At 41.4% G+C, this 22,560-nt stretch overlaps 1 protein-coding gene across 1 annotated transcript in view; it reads left to right on the top strand.

Moving 5' to 3' along the window:
- Positions 1 to 1,522: 1,522 nt before the first annotated feature.
- map4l (microtubule associated protein 4 like) overlaps positions 1,523 to 22,560 on the top strand; it is a 132,439-nt gene continuing 111,401 nt past the window's right edge. Inside the window, exon 1 of the mRNA XM_004565066.3 lies at positions 1,523 to 1,655. The gene's annotated coding sequence lies outside the window, so the exon portion shown is untranslated. The remainder of the gene's footprint in view (positions 1,656 to 22,560) is intronic.

Here is a 22,560-nt window from a genome sequence, read left to right as displayed (position 1 = left end):
ATACCTGCTCTGTTTTGTGCTGGGTCTTGCTATAGCTCTCTGGCTTTCAACATGTGAATCTGGAGCTATGCCACCAAACAAAAATTACTGGCAATTCTGGAACTGACTGAAGCAAGAATATGCCGATTACAGCAGCTACTTTTATTAATGAACATATCAAGTTCTTCATTTCATTTATTTTATTTCATCATTTCATAACAATAGATGAGATTATGAAGTAAGTAATAGATAGTGATTGGTGTCAGATGAATGGTGCCGCCAACTGTGATGAATATATTCATAAGAACAGTCAACAATAGGCGCTAACAAATCCTGGCTTAGGGGATCAGTTAGGTACATGTTGTTATCAATCATATACAAAGATTGGACATGATTATTAGTGTCTGAATTGAGTTAGACTGGTGGAAATACACAATTACTTTCTGCAAGGAGAGTTCTATAGGAACTTTGTTACTTTGATACTTTGCTTGTTGACCATTTTTGTGCTTGTGTATTGTAAACAATATGTGTTATTTGGAGATTACAAACAAACTGCACTGAATCAAATGGAAGGCATAATCCTAGATAATCCTATAGAAACCTCTGTGTCCCCCAGCAGCCACTCAGTCCTCTGGTTCGCTAGCAGCTCACACAATCATCTTAACAAATGTGAAAATATTAAAAGTTAAAGGACACAAGGCAGGCAAAGCTGATGGAAACTGCAGATCAAAAAGATAATTTCAAACATTTTATCACAGAATATCCCATGTACCTGGGTAACCTGAGTCTAGAATGTCCACTAGGAACCAACACTAGCTACAAAGTGAACTAGCCCTCTTTGTTAATGGGGTTGTCTGAGAAATAATATGACTTACTGCATGGTTCAGCCCATGCAGAAGGTTTGTGGTTCAGTTTTAATGAGTGAATATTAAATATTTTTATTCTTCATTATGGTCACTTATAGCACTAATATTAGACTTTAAATTGAGAATTTCAGAAACCAAATGTCCATTTTTTATATACAGTCTCTGGTTGCTGTGTATGTCTCTTAATGTCAAGGATAATTACATTTATAACACAAGATTTAGTTGTATGAAATTATAATTCATTTTCATATTTGGGATTGAAAAATACATCTTGTTGAAGAAAAAAAATGCATATTGAGCAAGTAGCTTACTTAAGAGACTTCTTTCATCACGTTAGAAATTACAGGACAAAAATATTCTCCCAGAACAACTTTTTATCGTCCCTTTCCCAGAAGGAGAGAAGCAAAATGCCCTCACACATAAAACAGCAACCAGAGCCCCTCAATGTGGAGACCAACGGTTGCATATTTTTCTCTAATTTGTCACCCACTGTACGTGTTTTCATATTAACACGCTCCCCCTGAGATGTACGATTAAATCTCTAAATAATCAAGCCAAAACAAATAGCGCTGTCACCGGCGGTCCGTAAAGGCGGCAGCTTCCCCTCCCGCATGCAGACTCTGAAGACTCCTCGCTTGACGCTCCAGGCTCCTGATTGGTCGAGCTGTTCGGGGGAAGGGGCGTGGCTTGCGTCTCAGTCCTGGCACCAGTTTGCTCTGCAAGCACCGAAAGGTGGAGAGATTTTCCCCATCACACACTCTTACTGTCAAACACACACGTTCAGCGAGAGACTCGGGACGCATCCACACGGTGAGTTTCACTGTTTTAACGTGATTCGGGACGTGTCATCGCGTTTTCTCTGCATCCTGGCGATGCGCCAGCCTCGCGTGGGCCTTTATAAATGAAATGTAATTGGTGCCATATTTATATTCAGGTCTGCAGGCTGCAGTGGCACGGATGCAGGCCTATATTTAGCTTATGATATGGCGGAATCATAGTCGGAGACATCGCTGTGCGCGGTGTTTCCCATCCCAATGGGGAGAGGATGGTGGGCGTGTGAGGAGGAGAAAGAGTCGGGGTGGCGGGGGGTGAGGGGGGTTCAGTGTCTCATGCAGAGGTCCGTGGATTCTTGTCTCTTTGTTATGGTGGTGCCGCAGAGTCGGGATGATACACCCCTCCTGCTGAAAAATCACTACAAAACAGATTCCTCCGATAGTCCTGCTTTGGCTCCTCATTAGTAAGCCAAGAGTAATTGTAGTGGTCTCAGTGCATTTAGCCAGCACCTCTGTCATTACAATATTCCTACATGGGACCGTAGTAGGTTTTACATGATGTTTATCTCTATAGTGAAACAGATGCATCTCCAGTACAGCGAAGGCCTTGTTATATAAAGAATAGAAGAGTATCTGATTTTTATACATAGTACCCCCCCAGTCGAGACACATACACACTTACACGCACAGACACACTCTGCATGCTGTGTGTGTGTGGATTAGAGCGCATTGTTTCGTCTATGCTCATTTTTTCTCCTCTAGGGCTCTTTCTGCCTTTTCTCTATCTCACATGTGAACCGCATTGAGCTACAGGACTGTAGACTGTCTGTGGGAATACTATGGGAAAATGGTTGTCTCCATTCTGCACTCAAAGTAGAAATGGATTGAAGGTTCAAGTAAACGGTGCATATCTGCTCTGTGTGTGATAGCTGGAGCCAAAGAAGCTACATGATGCAATGCTGAGTAAAATCTCTAAAGCCGAAGAACGTGGCTGCCCCGTTACATAAAGTGGGCATCATCTGTAGCCTGGTACACGGTACAGAGCATAGGTCACTTTGACATGCTCAGTGTGTTTGGGGAGACAGACATCTGAAATAATGTACTCTCATTACACCAGTCAGACTCATCTGACACTGTATTTCAAAGTTGTTGTGTGTTTGTTTATAACTGACATTTCATTATAAACAGATCGCTGTTTCTGTTTGATCAGTTATTTATTTGCTCTATAGATTGTGAAGATGCAGAAAATCGTAATGTTTAAAAAGGGGAAAAGACTTTGCCATTTGATTGATAGTCACCATGGCCACCAACTCATTTCCAGAGGTTTCTCATATCACTTTATTGTCATTTTGTTGCTGATTATAACAACAACAAACTCATACTACAATGTCACTGCTCCGCATTATCATCTTAAAATTATTGTATATAATATCGTTCAGGTATTTTAATATTGTGATATTGTATTTGACTTAAAAGAGGTTGATGGATCTTTCTTTTCTGTGTTCTGAGTTAAAGAGGTAATTAAGCAAAGTCACATTTGCCAGTATTAACATATAATAAATGGACTGGTTCTTAGAGAGCGCTTTTCTACTCTACTTGAGCACTCCAAGTGCCTTATACACCTTATTCACACAAGCACTTTTTTGGTGTCTAAGTGCTTTCTATCTAACACTCTGATCAGTGTATTAGGGACAGGCCACTTGGGTTTCAGTATCTTGACCAAGGACACTTTGGCATGCAGACTGGAGCAGCCAGGCATCAAACTACCAACCTTCCAATTAGATGGCCTGTTCTACCTCCTGAGTCACAGCCACTCTTGTATGTAGTCGTAGTCTAAAAATGTAATCCCCGAGATCTAAATAGCCCTAAAGCTGACCCTTAACTACAGCATGTGATTTCTTATTACTAAGACTTGGAAGAATGATTATCAAAATTGTTCTTGGCAATCAGGAGAACCCCCCAAATATTCTAACTGACATACTTTAGGATTAAGTTTATGACAATGAGCAAAGACTGTCATTTAATCTGAAATGACTTAAAATGTCCAACTCACTGAATTGTGAGAACAGGCCGAGTACAATATTTATATCCAAAACGACCAAAACTTCCAGTGGCTTATTAGTTAAACTGTTCTCATTCCAATGGTGTCATGTTTGGCTGTTTTGTCAAAGCCCCTGGTGTCTCACAGCCCCTGGTGTCTCACACATAGGCGTAAGATATCCTTTGATGATGGTATTATTGGATGCCAAAGGCAAATGCTAAAAACAGGACCAGGAGACTGCAGTTTTTATCTCTTCTCACTTCTTAGCTTTAGGCACCAACACTGCTTACTTAGGTTTAGAAAAAGAACTCTATTTGGGCTAAAACAAACCCATTCAAAGTGTTAACTATGCATGCTAAAAAATAAATGATGCTAAAAGGATAGCCAGTCACCTCAAATTTGACAGTAAGGCTACGTTCACACTGCAGGCGAAAGCACATCCAATCCGACTTTTTTGACCCTATGCGACCCATATCCGATCATGGTATGACAGTGTGAACGGCGCAAATCCGATATTTTCAAATCCGATCTGGGTCACTTTCGTATGTGGTGCTGAATCCGATACATATCTGATGTTTTAGAAAGCGACTGCTGTTTGAACGGTCATGTCGCATTAAATCCGCCTTTTACGTCACCGACACAAAACTGAAGCCAATTATCAGCGCCAGAGAAGACATCGCGAACGCTTCCTGGCCATCCAGTGTAGATGTCAGTGAAACATACTATTGTACATACTATTGTTTGAGTACTTACGATTGTTTTTTTTGTACTTTTTATATTTTACATTTATATTTATTATTGAAACTTGCACCAAGGGAGTGGCACTCCAATTTCGTTGTACTCTGTACAATGACAATAAAGGCTATTCTATTCTATTCTATTCTAAACTGTTGGGAAGACAACGTAAACATTTTATTTGTACTGTATAATCTGCAGATTCTGACAGAAATCTGCAGCTATCCTTGGAAGCACCGCTCCTCTCTTAAACAGCAATAAGGATCATTATTAGGTTATTTACATTATTATGTAAATAACAAAATAACTTAAAGCAAAAATTGGGAAACGTAAAGTCCGAAGTCTTTATATTAACGGCCATCAGTCAAACAATACTGTTTGCTCTGGGTCTAAACAGAGCGCGTTGTGTGTGACATCTTCTTTTGCGCATGCGGGCCGCTTTGAGCGTTCACACTAGAGCGCGTTTGCTGTCGCATTTTATTTGTAGTGTGAACGAGCAGACAAAAAAATCGGATTTGATCAAAAAATCGGAATTGAGCATTAAGACCTGCAGTGTGAACGTAGCCTAAGAGACCTGAAGAGTGTATATGTGATGAGTTCAGATTAAAACTGAGCTCAGATATTCTAAATCTTTGCAAACAGGAAGTAATTTTGTAGGTGAGAGTGCAGAGAACTACACAGTCCAAGTAACCGCAGAGTAGCAAATCAGGAGAACATCCAGATTCCAGACCAGGTGCATGAAAATTCCAGATCATGAATATATAAATGAAAAAGGCATGTCAGTTCAACTCCTTTGACTCCTTGAATGTTTGAATCACAGAGATACTAAATGTAAAAAACGTAAGGCCATTTTTTGCCTGAGACTGCTGGCACAGAAGCTAGATGGATTATCAGAGATGTTTTAATGCATGAGCATTGTAATGATGATAATGCCATAATTTCTGCCTCAGGGATTGGTGGGATTACATCCAATCCCTCTCAAAGGGATCAACCAAGTAGCCCGGAAGTCAGCAGGCACCCAGCTAGGTATAGTTAACATTTTTGCATCATTTGTAAGGCAATAGGCTTTTCTAGGCTTCTCCACTAAACCAAGCAAACAATATCATTGTAGAGCTTGTCAAACCTTGACTACATATATAAGTCGTTTTACAGTGTAGCATTGACAGTAATAATCAGTTGTTAGCTGGAAATGTGTAAGCTCTGTTGTCATTCAGTAAGTCAACAAGTCAGCCAGGCAGAGCTAGTACTGTAGAGATACGATCTAATCATGTTGTAGTTTCTCCAGGCGATATCATAGGCCTGGCTTGTAAAATAAGATAAGATGACCTTTATTAGTCCCACAGGTGGGAAATTTGTTAAAATGTAAGAATTATGTAAAAAATGTAAGATTATGTAACAAAACATGGAGTTATCTCATAATGTTTGTGCCCAGCATGAAACCAGGCGATATGAAGAGTGATAGCATTCTGTAGCCATTAGGTTTTTCTGGAACTTTAAAGAAAATCTATGGACTACAAGATGAACTTCATTTGTTATCCAAAACTATGATGTTTCCTATTTTTTTCTGTTAAGTAAAGAGGAATGGAACAGTGGAAAAGATGACTAGATTACCAACAGTTAGTGGTCTACAAAAAAAGTAGTAACGGTTGTAAATAATATTGCTAATTATTAAAGTCCTACGGTCAGGAGGAGTCCTAGGTAAGGAGCTTCTGGAGTTAAGGAGTTTTCCTTTAACTCTGGGCTTCCGTACACCTCTATGGAAATTTTACCCTATTGTAGCAATTTGTTTAGCTTTTCAGTTCAATTCAATTAAGTTTAATTTATGTAGTACCAAATCACAACAACAGTCATATCAAGTTGCTTTATATTTTAAGATAAGGACCCTACAATTTATAAAGAACAATCCCAATGATCAGACTGTGAGCAAGTACTTGGCGACAGCAGGAAGGTGAAACTCCCTTTCAACAGGAAGAAACCTTCGGCAGAACCAGGCTCAGGGAGGAGCAGCCGTCTGCCACAACTGGATGGGGGTGAGGGGAGGAAAACAGGACGAAAGACGTACCATAGAAGAGAGCCAGAGTTTAATAAGAGCTAATGATTAAATGCACAATGTGTAGTCCTTTCCAACTGATTGCTGTTCTATCTCTAAACACCCATGTTTCAAGGTGCACAAGGGATGTGTATTCACCAAAAACGTTTGGGTAACACAAACACCAACCAGCAGTCAAAATAAGCAACTAGCTGTTGAAAATAGTGTGAATACTAGCTGAAATGTCAGACCAAATAACATTAATAATAAGGATAAAATTACCGTAGGTAAATTATCAGATAATGAAACAGCTAATGAAAGATAATACTGCTTTTTGTATGCTGGCTTATAAGCCCTTGGTTTGTGTGACAAATTTGGGTTTACAGCTTGCTGCATTGCTTTTAAGTGACAACACAAGTCAAATAATGCAGCTGTGTTACTCACACATGGAAAATAAACTGTCTATCAAATTCCACAAACTTTCATCTTGACGCGTTTCAAAACATTATGTTAAGACTAACTGTAAATCCACTGAAATGGAAATTGTGCTTGCAGTCTCACTCCTGCTTAGTGATGAATTCACAGTGAATTAACTTTTCATTAATTCTATATATTTATAAGTTTCCCCCCTCTGAATATTTTAATGTTATCCAGTCAGCTTTTCACTTTGCTAATATATGGATCCACACCAGTCACTTTGAGAATTCCTCTAAAGACTTTCAGCAAACTTCACTATACTTCATTTATTATTGAAACCAATTTTATTGCCAGATTGGGGACAAGGTGCGTTAACTTCCCTCAAACATTTATTATGTCTGATGAAATATATCAGTCACTGAAAGAAACATTATTGTTATGTAGTGTTTTAATCCTGCACACATGTTATCCGCTACTGGAAATATCAGGTTATGTGCTTTGATTGTACTGTTATCTTCAAATTATTTGGTTCATGTGAGGATTGGTGAGGAGGTGACCATGTTAAGCAGTATGAACATAGACCTGGTGCTGCTGCCTTATTTGTGGTTACCATAGTGATCTGCCTTGGTTAAAAGTGGATCACATTAAAGCACTTTTCCTGCTTTGTGAGACAGATCTTTTAAGAGAAATGTCGTTGCTAAATCTCAAAATAAACAGCTCAGTGCATTTTTAAAGGTTGATTGATAGCTGTAACTTCAAGATGGAAAGAGCAAAGAGCTTAATTGGTCAACCTCTAATAGTTAGCAAGACAGCAGTTCTTCTGTGAGGACTGTCAGTTTGCTTGAGGGCTTGGCGTTGAACAAAAGTGCTTCAAATGGGAATGCACACCAGATAACACTGTGTATGAAACCTTTAGAACGGGAAAGGCCGGTGTTGTATTGGATGTTAAAGTACTTGCTGTATATGATGATCAGTCCCTGTTACATCCAGGGTATCCAGTGGCATCTGTGCATTGACGGATGGGTTAACATTATAGATTGCATTTAAACAGAGCCTTTAGGATTACTAATAATACCATTACTAGTAACTCAATTATCCATTTACTAATTTACACATCATGATCTTTATCAGATCACCCAGATGAACTACTTAAATGTGACCAAGGTAAATACCAACAGATATCAAGCATGTAGCCTTTGGAGTGAGCCAACTGTACAGTAGAGGTTCAGTGAATAGATCAAACAATGGCTTCAGAGGCAACAACAAAGGTCAGTTTTTCCTGTGGAGAAAAGAGGCGGAGATTCAAATCAGACCTGACATCATGTGGCAGTTGAACCAGGAATGATGGAAAACACTGTGTCCCTTTCTCATCTTCATATTCATCCTTCTGAGAGCTTCCATTATTATGTGTTCATGATTTGAAATAAGCAAAGGTTATTTCTGTCCTACTGAGCTGAAGATCAGACCAGCCATCAGCCAGTACAGCAGAGCGAGGCAGGAATGAGTATAAAATGTCCCCTTCATTTAAAGCATCAAAACATGCACCCTGCTCCCAGGATGTAAGCAAGAGTTCATTATTTAAACCCAAAGTCTGGAGTGCAGTCACAGTTCATCCCAGTTAAATGTTTGGGTGCAGAAAAATGTTAGCTGCTCAAAATAAGTTGAAATTTATCCAATCCTTCCATATCCATCCAGTCACAATGTTTATTTTTAAACAATAAAATAAACAAATCTCAGTGGTCCGAAACGCAGTGTATTCACTGGCTGAGTCATCCCTAATGGCTTTTCAGTTAAATGGAACCGCAGTTCTGAATACAAAAGGACACATGAACTCAATGTAATTGTTCCTCAAACTGAATTCATTATCAATCACATGTCACTAAGCACACGCAGTATGCTTAGATGAGTGACTACTGTGTTGTCACTCAATTAGCCGAGTCCCATTTTGAAGCCTAAGATGAGCATTTTTGCTGTTGCTGCTTGTTTTTGCAAACAGACGTGATGAATTGATCTGATAGTGAAACCACACATTCACTAGCTATTGATTTGTGACCTCTCAGTCACAAGCTTGGTTTGATGTTTGACATCATATGACAGAATATCTCTTGAAGTTGGATTGCAAACTTGGAAACTTTATTGGTAACTACTAGCCTAACACAAAGACATTTCTTATTTGACTGTCAACTGCTTAGTTTAAATGTATCAAGCTTTCATTTATGAAAAGATGAATGTGACTATGGCCATTTACAGTTCAACATTTTTACTTTTAGACTTTACTAGAGTAGCTTTGCATGACTCACAGTTCAAAATAAACCTTATTCTTACTCTTGGTACCATTTCTTAAGTAATCATCCATCTAAAACAAGATGTTAAAGCTCCCTTTTTTCCTCTCTTTAGGCCAAATTCTTGCTAGTACATAACATGTAGCTGTGCACACAAACTGGCTGTCTTAGCCATATCCTCTCTTTTGACATCATACTGAACAAAAAAGTAAAAAAAAATACTGAGCCAAGTTTTTACAGTCTAATGAGCCTCTGCTTTTTTCTGCTTTTTGCTATTTGTGCATACATCAACCTCATTATTAAACCTTGGCCATGTTTAAAACGAACCTCCACCACTGAATCAGTATATATGTCTCCAGAAAAAAAAGCACAAGCATAATAGTCCCACCTTAATGGACCAAGAATGAAAGAAAGTAACAGAAACAGTGCTCTGTTGAATGAATGTGCTACAAAACACAGAAAGAAAAATCTATGAAATCAGAGTATGCACACAGCAAGAAAAAAGTGAGATGGAAAGATACAGTATCATTTCATGCAGATCAGTTTCCATTTGTTCTCCTCTATTCAACTTCACCTGCTCATATCATCTGTGCACTTCTTGTTTTCTTGAGTACCTTGACAACACACACACACACAGAAACTGAAACACAACACAAAGTCACACTTGACAGGTTTGCGCAGTTAGTAATCTGGATTTAGCTGACTTGTCTGCACCTACCCTCATATACTGGAACGTGTGTGCGTGTGTGTGTGTGTGTGTGTGTGTGTGTGTTATCAGCGGTAATATAAACTGCTGCTCATCAGAGACAGTCTGTGCATGTATGTGTGTGGGTGTGTCAGAACTTGTGCCCATCAAGGAGGAGACAGTGAGGAGCTGCTGAGTCACCATGGCGACTGGCTGGGCAGCCATGACAGGATTTTGTTAACACGTTTTGATGGCATGAGTCTGAAAAACAGAAACCTTCTTATATCACTGATATGATGTTTTTGTCCTGATTCTTTAATCAATGAGAATGGTTCTTTATAGTTACCTATAGGGCTGCCACGATTTGTCGACTAGTCACGATTACGTCGACTATCAAAATCGTCGACGACTGATTTAATAGTCGACGTGTCGTTTGAAACTTTGTAAGATCACAAAAGACGCAGGAATAAGTGGCAGGATTTAAGAGTGTAATAACGGACTGAAACAGAAGATGGCAGCATTGCATGTACAAGGATGTCACCTACCGTTAAACCCCGAAGAAGAAGAAGAAGAAGAAGAAGAAGCAGCTGTGTCCCAGAATTCATAGCGCGGCCCAGCGCAGTTTCCAACAATGGCGGCAGCTAGTTAGTTTTAATGTTACTCTTATTCTTCTTTCTGGGTCACAAAATAAACGTTTAACATATTTTCAGGCGAGAATGTAGCTGTGTAAACCTCAAATATCTGCGCTCCGACGTTTTCGGAGACATCTGTTACCCACTAGCTCGTTAGCGAGCCGGGGGCTAGGCTCACTAGCGCCGTGAGAACACCGGACTCCCCACAAATCGTTTTCAAACCCACCGCTGTCTTTCGCTACTCAGGTTAAATATATATGAGTCACTTAGATAACTTAAAATGTTATTGTTTGGCTTTTTTTTTTTTTAGTATTTTATTTGTTCCTGAGTAAATCAGTTTGTCTGAGATTAAAGTTATAGTTTTTGCACAGCTGAATAAACGTCAAGCAGACAGCTGATTATCAGAAGTGTGAGATGCTCCAGAATATACTCCAGTGTCCTGTTATAGTTTAGATAGCAAGGAGTTTATTAAACTTCACCGAAACAATCTGCAAATTTCATAAAAATTTAACAAACTATCATCTTGTCTTTACTTTTAGTGAGCACATACCTTAAACACTTAAAGCTGTAAGCTAATGATAGTTATATAAGAGCAGATGCTGCTGGTGCAATAAGCTGTAGTTTTACGTCTAATGGATGATGATCTGATTAGTCGACTAATCGCATAAATAATCGGTGACTAGTCGACTATCAAAATAATCGTTTGTGGCAGCCCTAGTTACCTACATGTTTCCTGTTTTCATATCACATTGTTTTCCTGCTGTCTGGACCAGGGTTTTAATAGTTTTGCAATTTTCATTAGTTTTTATTTTTATTTAGTTTTGACTTCAGATTTTCAATTTTATATCAGTTTTAATTAGTTTTTACCAATTGTTTGCTAGTTTAGTTTAGTTTTTATTTTTTTGAAAATCCTTAGTTTCAGTTTAGTTTTGATTAGTTTCAGTTATAGTTTTAGTTGTGTTTGCAATAATTAAGTGTAACAAAATCCCAGTTTCATCATATCAGTCATTCTCTTCTGCTTATCCTTGGGTATGTTGCTATTCCAGCTACCATACCCTGCACCCTGGACAGGTCGCCTGTCTGTCGCAGGGCTAACACGCAGAGACAGACAACTCACATTCCCACCTATGGGTTCTTTAAATAAATAAATAAATAAATAAAGGCAGATGAACAACCATTGATACCAGGCAACTATAAAATGTATATCTTGGCCCCAATGAGACTATTAACTCTTGCGGCACCGGGTGTTCGTAATTTTGGTTCAAGTGAATTGATAAACTTTTTGAAGGCAATTGACTCACACAGTTATGTAGATGTCCCCGTCCTGTTGTCTCGGGATGCATCATGCTGCCTTGCCTGGGGTTAGCTTCTGTTTCTGGTGATGAGGTTTGAGTGTGCTCCCTTACCTTCTCAAGGTAAGCTAGGTTAGCCTTCTTGTGTGAGCTTTTCAAGTGCACTTTAAGGTTTGTGGGATTTTTTTCCTTTAGAAATGTCCCTCATAATTTGTCTCTTTCCACTACAAGACACTTCATCCAAAACACAGTCATATTCAAAGTAATCCCAAATTGGACTCTGGCGCTTTCTCCCGACTTTTCCTGACATGATTCTGCGCGTGGACGGAGCAGCAACACAGACGACTCGACTAACATACTGCCACCTGCTGGCATAATGAGACAGCAAGAAAAAAATCTGGAAACTAAACTTCATCTTCACCCTTGACTATTGTATGACACACACACATCAATGAAAACTAAACACATTTTTGCTATAAATTCAGTTAATTTTAATTAGTTTTGTGAACACTCATTACAGTTTTAGTTAGTTTTCCTTCTTTTGTTTTTATTTTTATTTCCGTTAACGAAAATGTTTTTTCACTTCTAGTTTTCGTTATTTCGTTAGTTTTCGTTAACGATAATAACCTTGGTCAGGACCATGCGTTTGTCACACCAGGTTTTATTAAAAACATAAAAGGAGAAAAGCAAGAAAACATACGTAGTATGATGAAACCACGATTGAACTGGTATTTCTTTCAGAGTCAACATTTCTAAACCAGTTAATGGACTCTCAGACACATTTCAGCTCTCTAGATTACTTGCTCCCAATTAAATTAGGGAACATATTTATCCTCCACATCTGCCAGCTTTGTCATCTAGCTGTTGAGAGGAGCTGCCCTGTCATTGTGGGACAGATCCCTGCTTGGCATGTAACCACGCAGATGAAATCGACTTTGTTCACCGAGTAGTGAGTGTGGATGAGCTCCTTCTATTTCCCTAAAGCTGCACATAACAATTTGTAACTACTTATTAGAACTTATTTAACCTCAGATGTTACTGCTTGCTGTGGAGTCATCATTCAAATGACTTGCTTCACATTAGATATACAGTAGTTGTTTGATCTTTCATTAATATGAAAGTTTAGATCAGTAGAGCTTCAAAATACATATGTGCATTGTGTTTAGATTGATGATATGGCACCATGTGGTTAGTCTCCAATAGAGATTTGCAGCTGTGATGGTGGAAGAGCATACAGCCCACTGTCCCTTAACAGACGTTGTTGTTTTTTTTATTACTTTGAGCCAGCTGTTTTCCTACTTTAAGGTACAGATACATCAGTCAAGTCATGTTTAGTTCCATCTGAAATACACACCTTGTCTTAAGGTATTTGATGTCACTAGTACAAATCTCATACCAGTGTTAAATGAGTTTATGTTTTGTTCCATTTGCGTTTTTGTTTTTTTGTTTTGTTTTTTTGTGCAAAGTGCAAATCTATATGAAACAGGTCGATGGAGATGCAGCCAGGATTCAAATTTGGTGGAATGCAATGTCAAACCAAATTACAGTGTCCTTCTTGATCTTAGATCTGGAAAATGACAATAAATTCAGTACACACATTTTCCATTATTCTTTTTTCTTATTACTCCTACTTTCAATGTCATGGAAAGTGCTGCTACAGCAGCGATGTGCTCCTGTACTTTTTTGTGAATGAGCCTGGATGCACAGATGTGTATGAATATATGTGCTATGTTGACTCATAAAATCTCATAATAAACCAGAATCCTGAATATAACCATGTGTTGGTAACTGCACTTAATACTGTAGCTACAAATATTTGTGGTCTTCTAAGCCAAACAGAAGTGCAAATGCATATGATTTTTTTGCCATTTTTAGCCACCAACGAGCACAGTGAATGTGGGAAAGTGTATCTCCCCGGGGCCACTAACCTCTCCATTCACTGCTGTTACATCATTAGCACAGATTTAGATATTGTACTGTGAGTCATCACAGAGCTGAATTGACCTACAGCTTAGCTGAAAACTGACTTGTATCTTTCTGTGTAATGAAAACAAGTGTTTTCTAGTCTATGGTGAGATGATAACTTGACCAGATGTGTAACAAAATCAGAACTGTATTCATTCCAATTTTGTAAATCTATTTTAACCCACATACAGATGAGAAGTGAATGAAAAAAAAAATGGGGGCTCGTCCCTTTTCGTTCGTGTGATTGGTTCGTTTCCTTTTTGCGTTTGTGGTGGGGGGGAAAACGTCGTGCGCGAGTTTTGCGGCTCTGGAGTGCACGGATGCGGTTGGGTGTCTGCGGAGTTGTGTTTTCCTTTTTCGCTTTGCTCGTGATGTCGTTTGACATGGATGATTTTGCGCAACGTCCCTCCATTGAAAAGTTGGAGCGGTGCACAAAAGCAGATTTGTTGGTAGTGGCTAACTTATTCGGGGTGGATGTTCCGTTGAATGCTAAGAAGGCGGAAATTAAACACTGTTTGGTGGAGAGACTGGTGGACAGGGGAGTGTTTGGGGGGCAGAAAACTCCTGCACCAGGAGGGACCACCTCATCAGCCTTTGGTTCGAGTTCTGCATCCGCATTAGGAATACCAAGGGATTGTGGTCGGTATAAACAATCACAGGCGAGGGACTGCCACCGACATACACCTCGAAATGCTGCAATGTGAACAGCAGAGAGAGGGCCTCTTTCTCAATCGTGCTGTACCCTCGCTGATGGACATTGAATTTCGTTGAGAAATAGCCGATTGGGTGATCCACACCATGATGGTCTTCCTGCAGCAATACGGCACCTGCCCCGTTTGCACTGGTGTCCACTTCCAACTTAAAAGGGCGTGCAAAATCAGGGGCGGCCAGCACTGGCGCACTGCACAGGAGAGTCTTAACAGTCCAGAACGCACTCTGACACGCAGAGGTCCACACAAAAGGTCTCAACACACTAGTGAGGCTAGTGAGAGGTGCGACCACGTCCGCGAAGTTTTGACAGAAACCCCGGTAGTAGCCCACCATGCCGAGGAAACGGCAAAGCTCACGCCTAGTCTGAGGGGCGGGAAAATCCAGTATGGCCTGGATTTTGGCCGAGATAGGGCGCACTTGCCCCTGACCCACCTGCTTTCCTAAGTACGTCACCATGGCTTTACCAAAATCACACTTGGCGAGGTTGAGGGTGAGGGATTCCCTTTCCAAGCGATGGAACACATCAGTGAGTGTCTCCATATGCTCTGACCAGGTGTCTGAATAGACGACAATGTCATCCAAATACACTTCACACTTGCAGATGCCGCCCAGCACGATATTCATGAGCCGTTGAAATGTGGCGGGAGCGTTGCGCAACCCGAAAGGCATGACAGTGTACTGGAGAAAATGGTCAGGAGTAACAAAAGCAGAGATTTCGGCCGCACGTGATGTTAGGGGAACTTGCCAATAGCCCTTTAACAAGTCCAGCTTGGTAACGAAGGTCGCAGAACCGACCCTATCAACACAATCCTCCATTCTGGGCAGAGGATAGGAGTCAGGCTTGGTCACACTGTTCACCTTCCGAAAATCTGTACAAAACCGTGGGGTCTTATCCGCTTTAGGCACTAGGAGACATGGGGAACTCCACGCACTAGAGCTAGGGACAGCAAGACAATTCTCCAACAGATAAGAGACTTCTGTCTGGAAAAGAGCACGCGTAGTGGGATTCACCCGGTAGGCATGCTGTTTGATTGGAGGATGGTCCCCCACATCGATATCATGCTCCAACACGGTGGTACAGGATGGAGTGTCCGAGAAAAGATTAGGATGATTTTCAATCAACCGACACACGTCATTTCGGACATCATCGTCTACCCCAGTTAAATGTGACCTTAAATCACGTAGGATTTCAGAATTCCTAAGTCGTGCGCAGCCCACAGCACAACCGAAAACCAAATCGTCACCTACTGGGTCATACCGAGTTTCGGAAACCGGCACCCCCACAGTCGCAACTGTTGACACACCACCAGCAAAGTAGGGCTTCATCATATTAATATGACACACACGGCACTTTTTCCTTCGCTCTGGGGTGTCGATGACATAATCCGTGTCACTCAATTTCGCCTGCACTGTATACGGACCACTGAACTTGGCCTGGAGGGAAGATCCAGGGACCGGTAAAAGTGTTAAAACTTTATCACCAACCTCAAATTTTCGCTGCACAGCCTTCACATCAAACTTCCTCTTCATCCTACCTTGTGTTGCACTGAGAGCATCCCGTGCAATTGCGCACGCTTTATGCAAACGCTCTCTGAAAGAGCTCACATAGTCTAACACATTTTCCTTAGGGGCAACAGTGTCGGACAGGAAGTTCTCCTTAAGCAATCGCAAGGGGCCACGCACTGTGTGACCGAACACCAGCTCAGCAGGGCTAAATCCTAACGACTCCTGCACACTTTCTCTCACTGCTAAAAGAAGCAGCGGCAACCCCTCATCCCACTCCTTTTGAGACTCAAGGCAAAATTTCCGCATCATCGATTTCAATGTCTGATGAAACCGCTCGAGCGCACCTTGCGACTCCGGATGATAGGCACTAGATTTCCGATGTTTAATGCCAAGTGACTGCAAAACCTGAGCAAAAATCCTAGACATGAAATTAGAGCCTTGGTCAGTTTGAACAGCTTTTGGTAAACCAAAAATAGAGAAAAAGTTCACCAATGCCTTAACAACTGGTTTAACCTTAAGGGTGCGCAACGGAATTGCCTCGGGAAAACGGGTAGCAACACACATCAGAGTCAAGAGGTACTGGTGACCCGATTTTGTTTTAGGGAGCGGACCAACGCAGTCGATGAGGATGTGTTCAAAAGGTTCCCCTAAAACTGGAATAGGGTGTAATGGAGCGGGTGGAATGACTTGGTTAGGCTTACCACTAATCTGACAGGTGTGACAAGAACGACAATACTGAGCAACGTCATTCTTCAATCCTGGCCAAAAGAAATGACGCAGAATGCGGTGATAGGTTTTCCTAATACCTAAATGTCCAGAAAAACTGTCATGGGCAAGACTAAGAACTTTGGGTCGGTACTGTTGAGGCACCAGAACCTGTTTAAACACATTCCAACCCAAATCACCAGCTGTAGGCGGATACCAAGTACGCATCAACACGTCATCCTCGACACTATAAACACGAGGGTACTGGTCGCTAGAGTTGGCAGCGGAAAAACAACTCACAAGAGTCGGGTCACTCTGCTGTGCCGAAACCAACTCCTTTTTGTTGATTTCCAAAGACAGTTGAGGTGTCACTGATGGGCTAATAGGCAGCATCGCCTCAGAGTCGCCCGTCAGTGGAACACGGGTTTCAGATTCAGACTCCGGCCCACCACCAGCACAGAGAAAAGAATCAGATAAATCCACGTCACCGTACTTGCGCCTATGCGCACGAGTTACCGCGCAAGCAGGAAAAACAGGGGAGGAACGCTCCTCAGCGACAGGGTTAGATAATGAAATATCAGGCACCGGTATCTCAACCACTCTCGGGGTAGAAAACACTTTTCCGTTAGCCAAATCATTCCCCAGAATCATTGCAACTCCGGGCACTGGCAACTGGTCGCGCACGCCAACCGGTACCGAACCCGAAACGAGCGGCGATTGAAGAAACACATTGTGCAGTGGCACACGCAGTACATCCATTTTTACACCCCAGACAAGAGCATCCGAACCACAAAAAGAGTCATCAGAAAAAGGTAGAATACCCTTCAAAATAAGAGTCTGCGCGGCCCCAGTGTCACGCAGAATCATGATCGGCACCCGATCCTCCTCTTTTTCATTCAACGAAACAAACCCCTCCGACACAAAAGGGCAGTAGCTCTCATCAAAGCCTTCACTTCCCACTCCATTGCTAGGTGAAGTGGAAGCTGACATAGAACGAACGAAACCCACACTTTTCGGCTTCCTCACCGTGTTGGCCTGCTCCCTGCGCTGTAGTGATGGGCAAGCAGCAACGAGGTGCCCGATTTCATGACAATAAAAATATTTGCGATCTGACATAGGAATAGCAGCAGAACGTGTCTGGCGCTTAGGGGAAACCCTATAACTTCTGACAGGACGAGGTGAGGAAGTGTACTCACGGCGCTCTGTCGAAAGTGCAGCACGATGAGTTAACACAAACTCGTCGGCAAGGACCGCGGCTTTAGACAGTAACCCCACCTTCTGCTCATTAAGATACACGACAATGTTTTCAGGGAGACATGTATTGAACTCTTCCAGCAGGATTTTTTGTAAAAAATCACTTTTTTGCCCCACTGTATGTGTGTCTGTGTGTTACACCGGAGCTCTTTAAAGGGGGAAGCTTGACAACCAAGCTAGCTACCATTAGCTGACAACTTAGCACTGATGTTCTTTCACTCAAATGATGTTACTTCTGGTTCCAAACATACAGCAGCAACAGCTCTGAGAAATCAAATAATAAATGATGACATCCATCTTTTAATGATCAGCATGAATGGTAGATATAGACTACAAATAAAACTTGCATATGACTCAAATGCGCAAGTTGAGTTTGATATATTTTTGCAATGTGCACTTATCAGAAAACTGTGCCAACATTGAAAACAGGAACTGCTGAGATTGATAAGAATTTGGAAGCTCTTCTCAATTCCAATCCCTACGCTTGTTCTCAACCAAAGCCAGACTGATAGTTCTGACAAAAGCAGAAAACAACTTGACCACTTTTATTCTGATGCAACACAGAGGCATCAGGGAAAACAATACTAGCTAGCTAGATTTTAAAAAGAGAGATGAAGACCCAGCTGAAACTGATTCTATGATGATGACAGGTAGCATGAGTGCCTGAGAAGTTGGACTAAGACTCAATTCGCTATCAGGCCGTTGGTGCTGAACATCTCTTGCCCTTGTTGTGTTTTGACCAAGTTAACATCACTGATGTGACTGTACTGACCATTCATAATCAATGATTATTATGGGATTTACACAAAATGTGGTACTTTTGTGCATGTCCTAAACATATGTCAGTGTGCACATAACTTTCCATTGTTAATATATTATTATATAGTATTATATCATATAGTGTTCCTAGGAAGACAAGCAGCTGGGCCCAGTACATTGTGAGATTAGTGGTGACAGCCAGGGGCTTGAAGTATAGTGGAAGTATAGTGTGTGCGGCTGAGCTGTAAAGCTGCAGCACGAGTGTGTGAACAGCAACCGTTAATAAAGCAAGTATGCTGAAAAGCACTGAACCGTGGACTGTGGTCTGCTGCGTGATTACTACACAGCTACGTCCATAACGTAAAGTAAACCTCTGAGCTACAGCAGCAGCACAAGTTCAGCCACAAACAAAACTGGTGATTCGCTTCTCTACACCGCTGACTTTAACACTTCACGCTTGCAACCGTGACTATGTGATTACTGTTTTGTTCACCACAGACGTCTGCATGACAGAAGACTCAATGCAACCAGGTGGAGAGATGGACTCCAGGACACTATCAGTTACTGTCAAGATCGAATTCACACAATTTTCTTTTACACTGTTTTCTGCTTTTGTCAGAACTATCAGTCTGGCTTTGGTTGAGAACAAGCTTAGGGATTGGAATTGAGAAGAGCTTCCAAATTCTTATCAATCTCAGCAGTTCCTGTTTTCAATGTTGGCACAGTTTTCTGATAAGTGCACATTGCAAAAATATATCAAACTCAACTTGCGCATTTGAGTCATATGCAAGTTTTATTTGTAGTCTATATCTACCATTCATGCTGATCATTAAGAGTGTAAAAGATGGATGTCATCATTTATTATTTGATATCTCAGAGCTGTTGCTGCTGTATGTTTGGAACCAGAAGTAACATCATTTGAGTGAAAGAACATCAGTGCTAAGTTGTCAGCTAATGGTAGCTAGCTTGGTTGTCAAGCTTCCCTCTTTAAAGAGCTCCGGTGTAACACACAGACACACATACAGTGGGGCAAAAAAGTATTTAGTCAGCCACCGATTGTGCAAGTTCCCCCACTTAAAATGATGACAGAGGTCAGTAATTTGCACCAGAGGTACACTTCAACTGTGAGAGACAGAATGTGAAAAAAAAAATCCATGAATCCACATGGTAGGATTTGTAAAGAATTTATTCGTAAATTAGGGTGGAAAATAAGTATTTGGTCACCTCAAACAAGGAAAATCTCTGGCTCCCACAGACCTGTAACGTCTTCTGTAAGAAGCTTTTCTGTCCCCCACTCGTTACCTGTATGAATGGCACCTGTTTGAACTCATCATCTGTATAAAAGACACCTGTCTACAGCCTCAAACAGTCAGACTCCAAACTCCGCCATGGCCAAGACCAAAGAGCTTTCGAAGGACACCAGGAAAAGTATTGTAGACCTGCACCAGACTGGGAAGAGTGAATCTACAATAGGCAAGCAGCTTGGTGTGAAAAAAATCAACTGTGGGAGCAATCATCAGAAAATGGAAGACATACAAGACCACTGATAATCTCCCTCGATCTGGGGCTCCACGCAAGATCTCATCCCGTGGGGTCAAAATGATCATGAGAACGGTGAGCAAAGATCCCAGAACCACACGGGGGCACCTGGTGCATGACCTGCAGAGAGCTGGGACCAAAGTAACAAAGGTCACCATCAGTAACACACTACAACGGCAGGGAATCAAATCCCGCAGTGCCAGACATGTTCCGCTGCTGAAGCCAGTGCATGTCCAGGCCCGTCTGAAGTTTGCCAGAGAGCACATGGATGATACAGCAGAGGATTGGGAGAATGTCATGTGGTCAGATGAAACCAAAGTAGAACTTTTTGGTATAAACTCAACTCGTCGTGTTTGGAGGAAGAAGAATACTGAGTTGCATCCCAAGAACACCATACCTACTGTGAAGCATGGGGATGGAAACATCATGCTATGGGGCTGTTTTTCTGCCAAGGGGACAGGACGACTGATCCGTGTTAAGGACAGAATGAATGGGGCCATGTATCGTGAGATTTTGAGCCAAAACCTCCTTCCATCAGTGAGAACTTTGAAGATGAAACGAGGCTGGGTCTTCCAACATGACAATGATCCAAAACACACCGCCCGGGCAACAAAGGAGTGGCTTCGTAAGAAGCATTTGAAAGTCCTGGAGTGGCCTAGCCAGTCTCCAGACCTCAACCCCATAGAAAATCTGTGGCGGGAGTTGAAAGTCCGTGTTGCTCGGCGACAGCCCCAAAACATCACTGCTCTCGAGAAGATCTGCATGGAGGAATGGGCCAAAATACCAGCTACTGTGTGTGCAAACCTGGTAAAGACCTATAGTAAACGTTTGACCTCTGTTATTGCCAACAAAGGTTATGTTACAAAGTATTGAGTTGTATTTTTGTTATTGACCAAATACTTATTTTCCACCCTGATTTACGAATAAATTCTTTACAAATCCTACCATGTGGATTCATGGATTTTTTTCACACCAAGCTGCTTGCCTATTGTAGATTCACTCTTCCCAGTCTGGTGCAGGTCTACAATACTTTTCCTGGTGTCCTTCGAAAGCTCTTTGGTCTTGGCCATGGCGGAGTTTGGAGTCTGACTGTTTGAGGCTGTAGACAGGTGTCTTTTATACAGATGATGAGTTCAAACAGGTGCCATTCATACAGGTAACGAGTGGGGGACAGAAAAGCTTCTTACAGAAGACGTTACAGGTCTGTGGGAGCCAGAGATTTTCCTTGTTTGAGGTGACCAAATACTTATTTTCCACCCTAATTTACGAATAAATTCTTTACAAATCCTACCATGTGAATTCATGGATTTTTTTTTCACATTCTGTCTCTCACAGTTGAAGTGTACCTCTGGTGCAAATTACTGACCTCTGTCATCATTTTAAGTGGGGGAACTTGCACAATCGGTGGCTGACTAAATACTTTTTTGCCCCACTGTAAGTGCTGCGTTTGACACTGTGGATCACTGTATTTTATTGGATAGGCTTGAACATTTTATTGGAGTTACAGGAAATATTTTATCATGGCTGAGATCTTACCTGTCTGGGAGGTCTCAGACTGTTAGTTTTAAAAATGATCTCTCCGAGACCTGGGCAATGAGGCATGGGGTCCCTCAGGGCTCTGTACTTGGACCATTGCTGTTTTCTATGTATCTGCTGCCTCTTGGTGTTCTTTTATGTTCTTTTAATGTAACCTTTCATTGTTACGCTAACGACCTGCAGCTTTATGTTCCTCTAACCTTTGGAAATTGTGCTGAGGTGTCTAAACTAGAATCTTATCTATCTGCAATTAGGGGCTGGTTATCGGATAATTTCTTGCTCCTAAACACTGATAAGACAGAGTACTTGTCAAAAAACTTCAGTACTTGTCCCAAAATTTCATCTTGAAAATTGATGACATAAATTGCAGGGACAAGGTAAAAAACTTGGGCGTGTGGTTTGACATGGTGCTCTCCTTCGAGTCTCATGTTAAAGAGATAACAAAGACTGCCTTGTATCATTTGAGGAACATAGCCAAATTCAAAATCAACTTTTGCCAACGACATTGCAGAGGTTCTTGTCCATGCATTTGTGTCTTCACGTATTGATTATTGTAATGCTCTTCTTTCTGGGCTACCAAAGAAAAGCTTTAGAGGTCTACAGATGGTGCAAAATGCAGCTGCTCGCATTTTAACAAGAACTGGGAAATTTGAGCACATTACCCCTCTACTGAGATCTCTTCGTTGGCTACCTTGTTAGGTTCGAGCAGATTTTAAGATCCTGCTGCTCACCTACAAGGCCAGTGGATTGGCATCGTCATACCTCTCTGACCTTTTACACCTTTATGTTCCATGCCGTGCTCTACGAGCTTAGGACTCTGGCCTTCTAAAGGTTCCCAGAGCCAGAAAAAAGAC

Source organism: Maylandia zebra, linkage group LG18 (assembly GCF_041146795.1).
Source record: "Maylandia zebra isolate NMK-2024a linkage group LG18, Mzebra_GT3a, whole genome shotgun sequence".
Classification (NCBI taxonomy): domain Eukaryota; kingdom Metazoa; phylum Chordata; class Actinopteri; order Cichliformes; family Cichlidae; genus Maylandia; species Maylandia zebra.
Note: the sequence above shows the minus strand (reverse complement) of the source record. Positions and strands in the feature narration are given on the sequence as shown.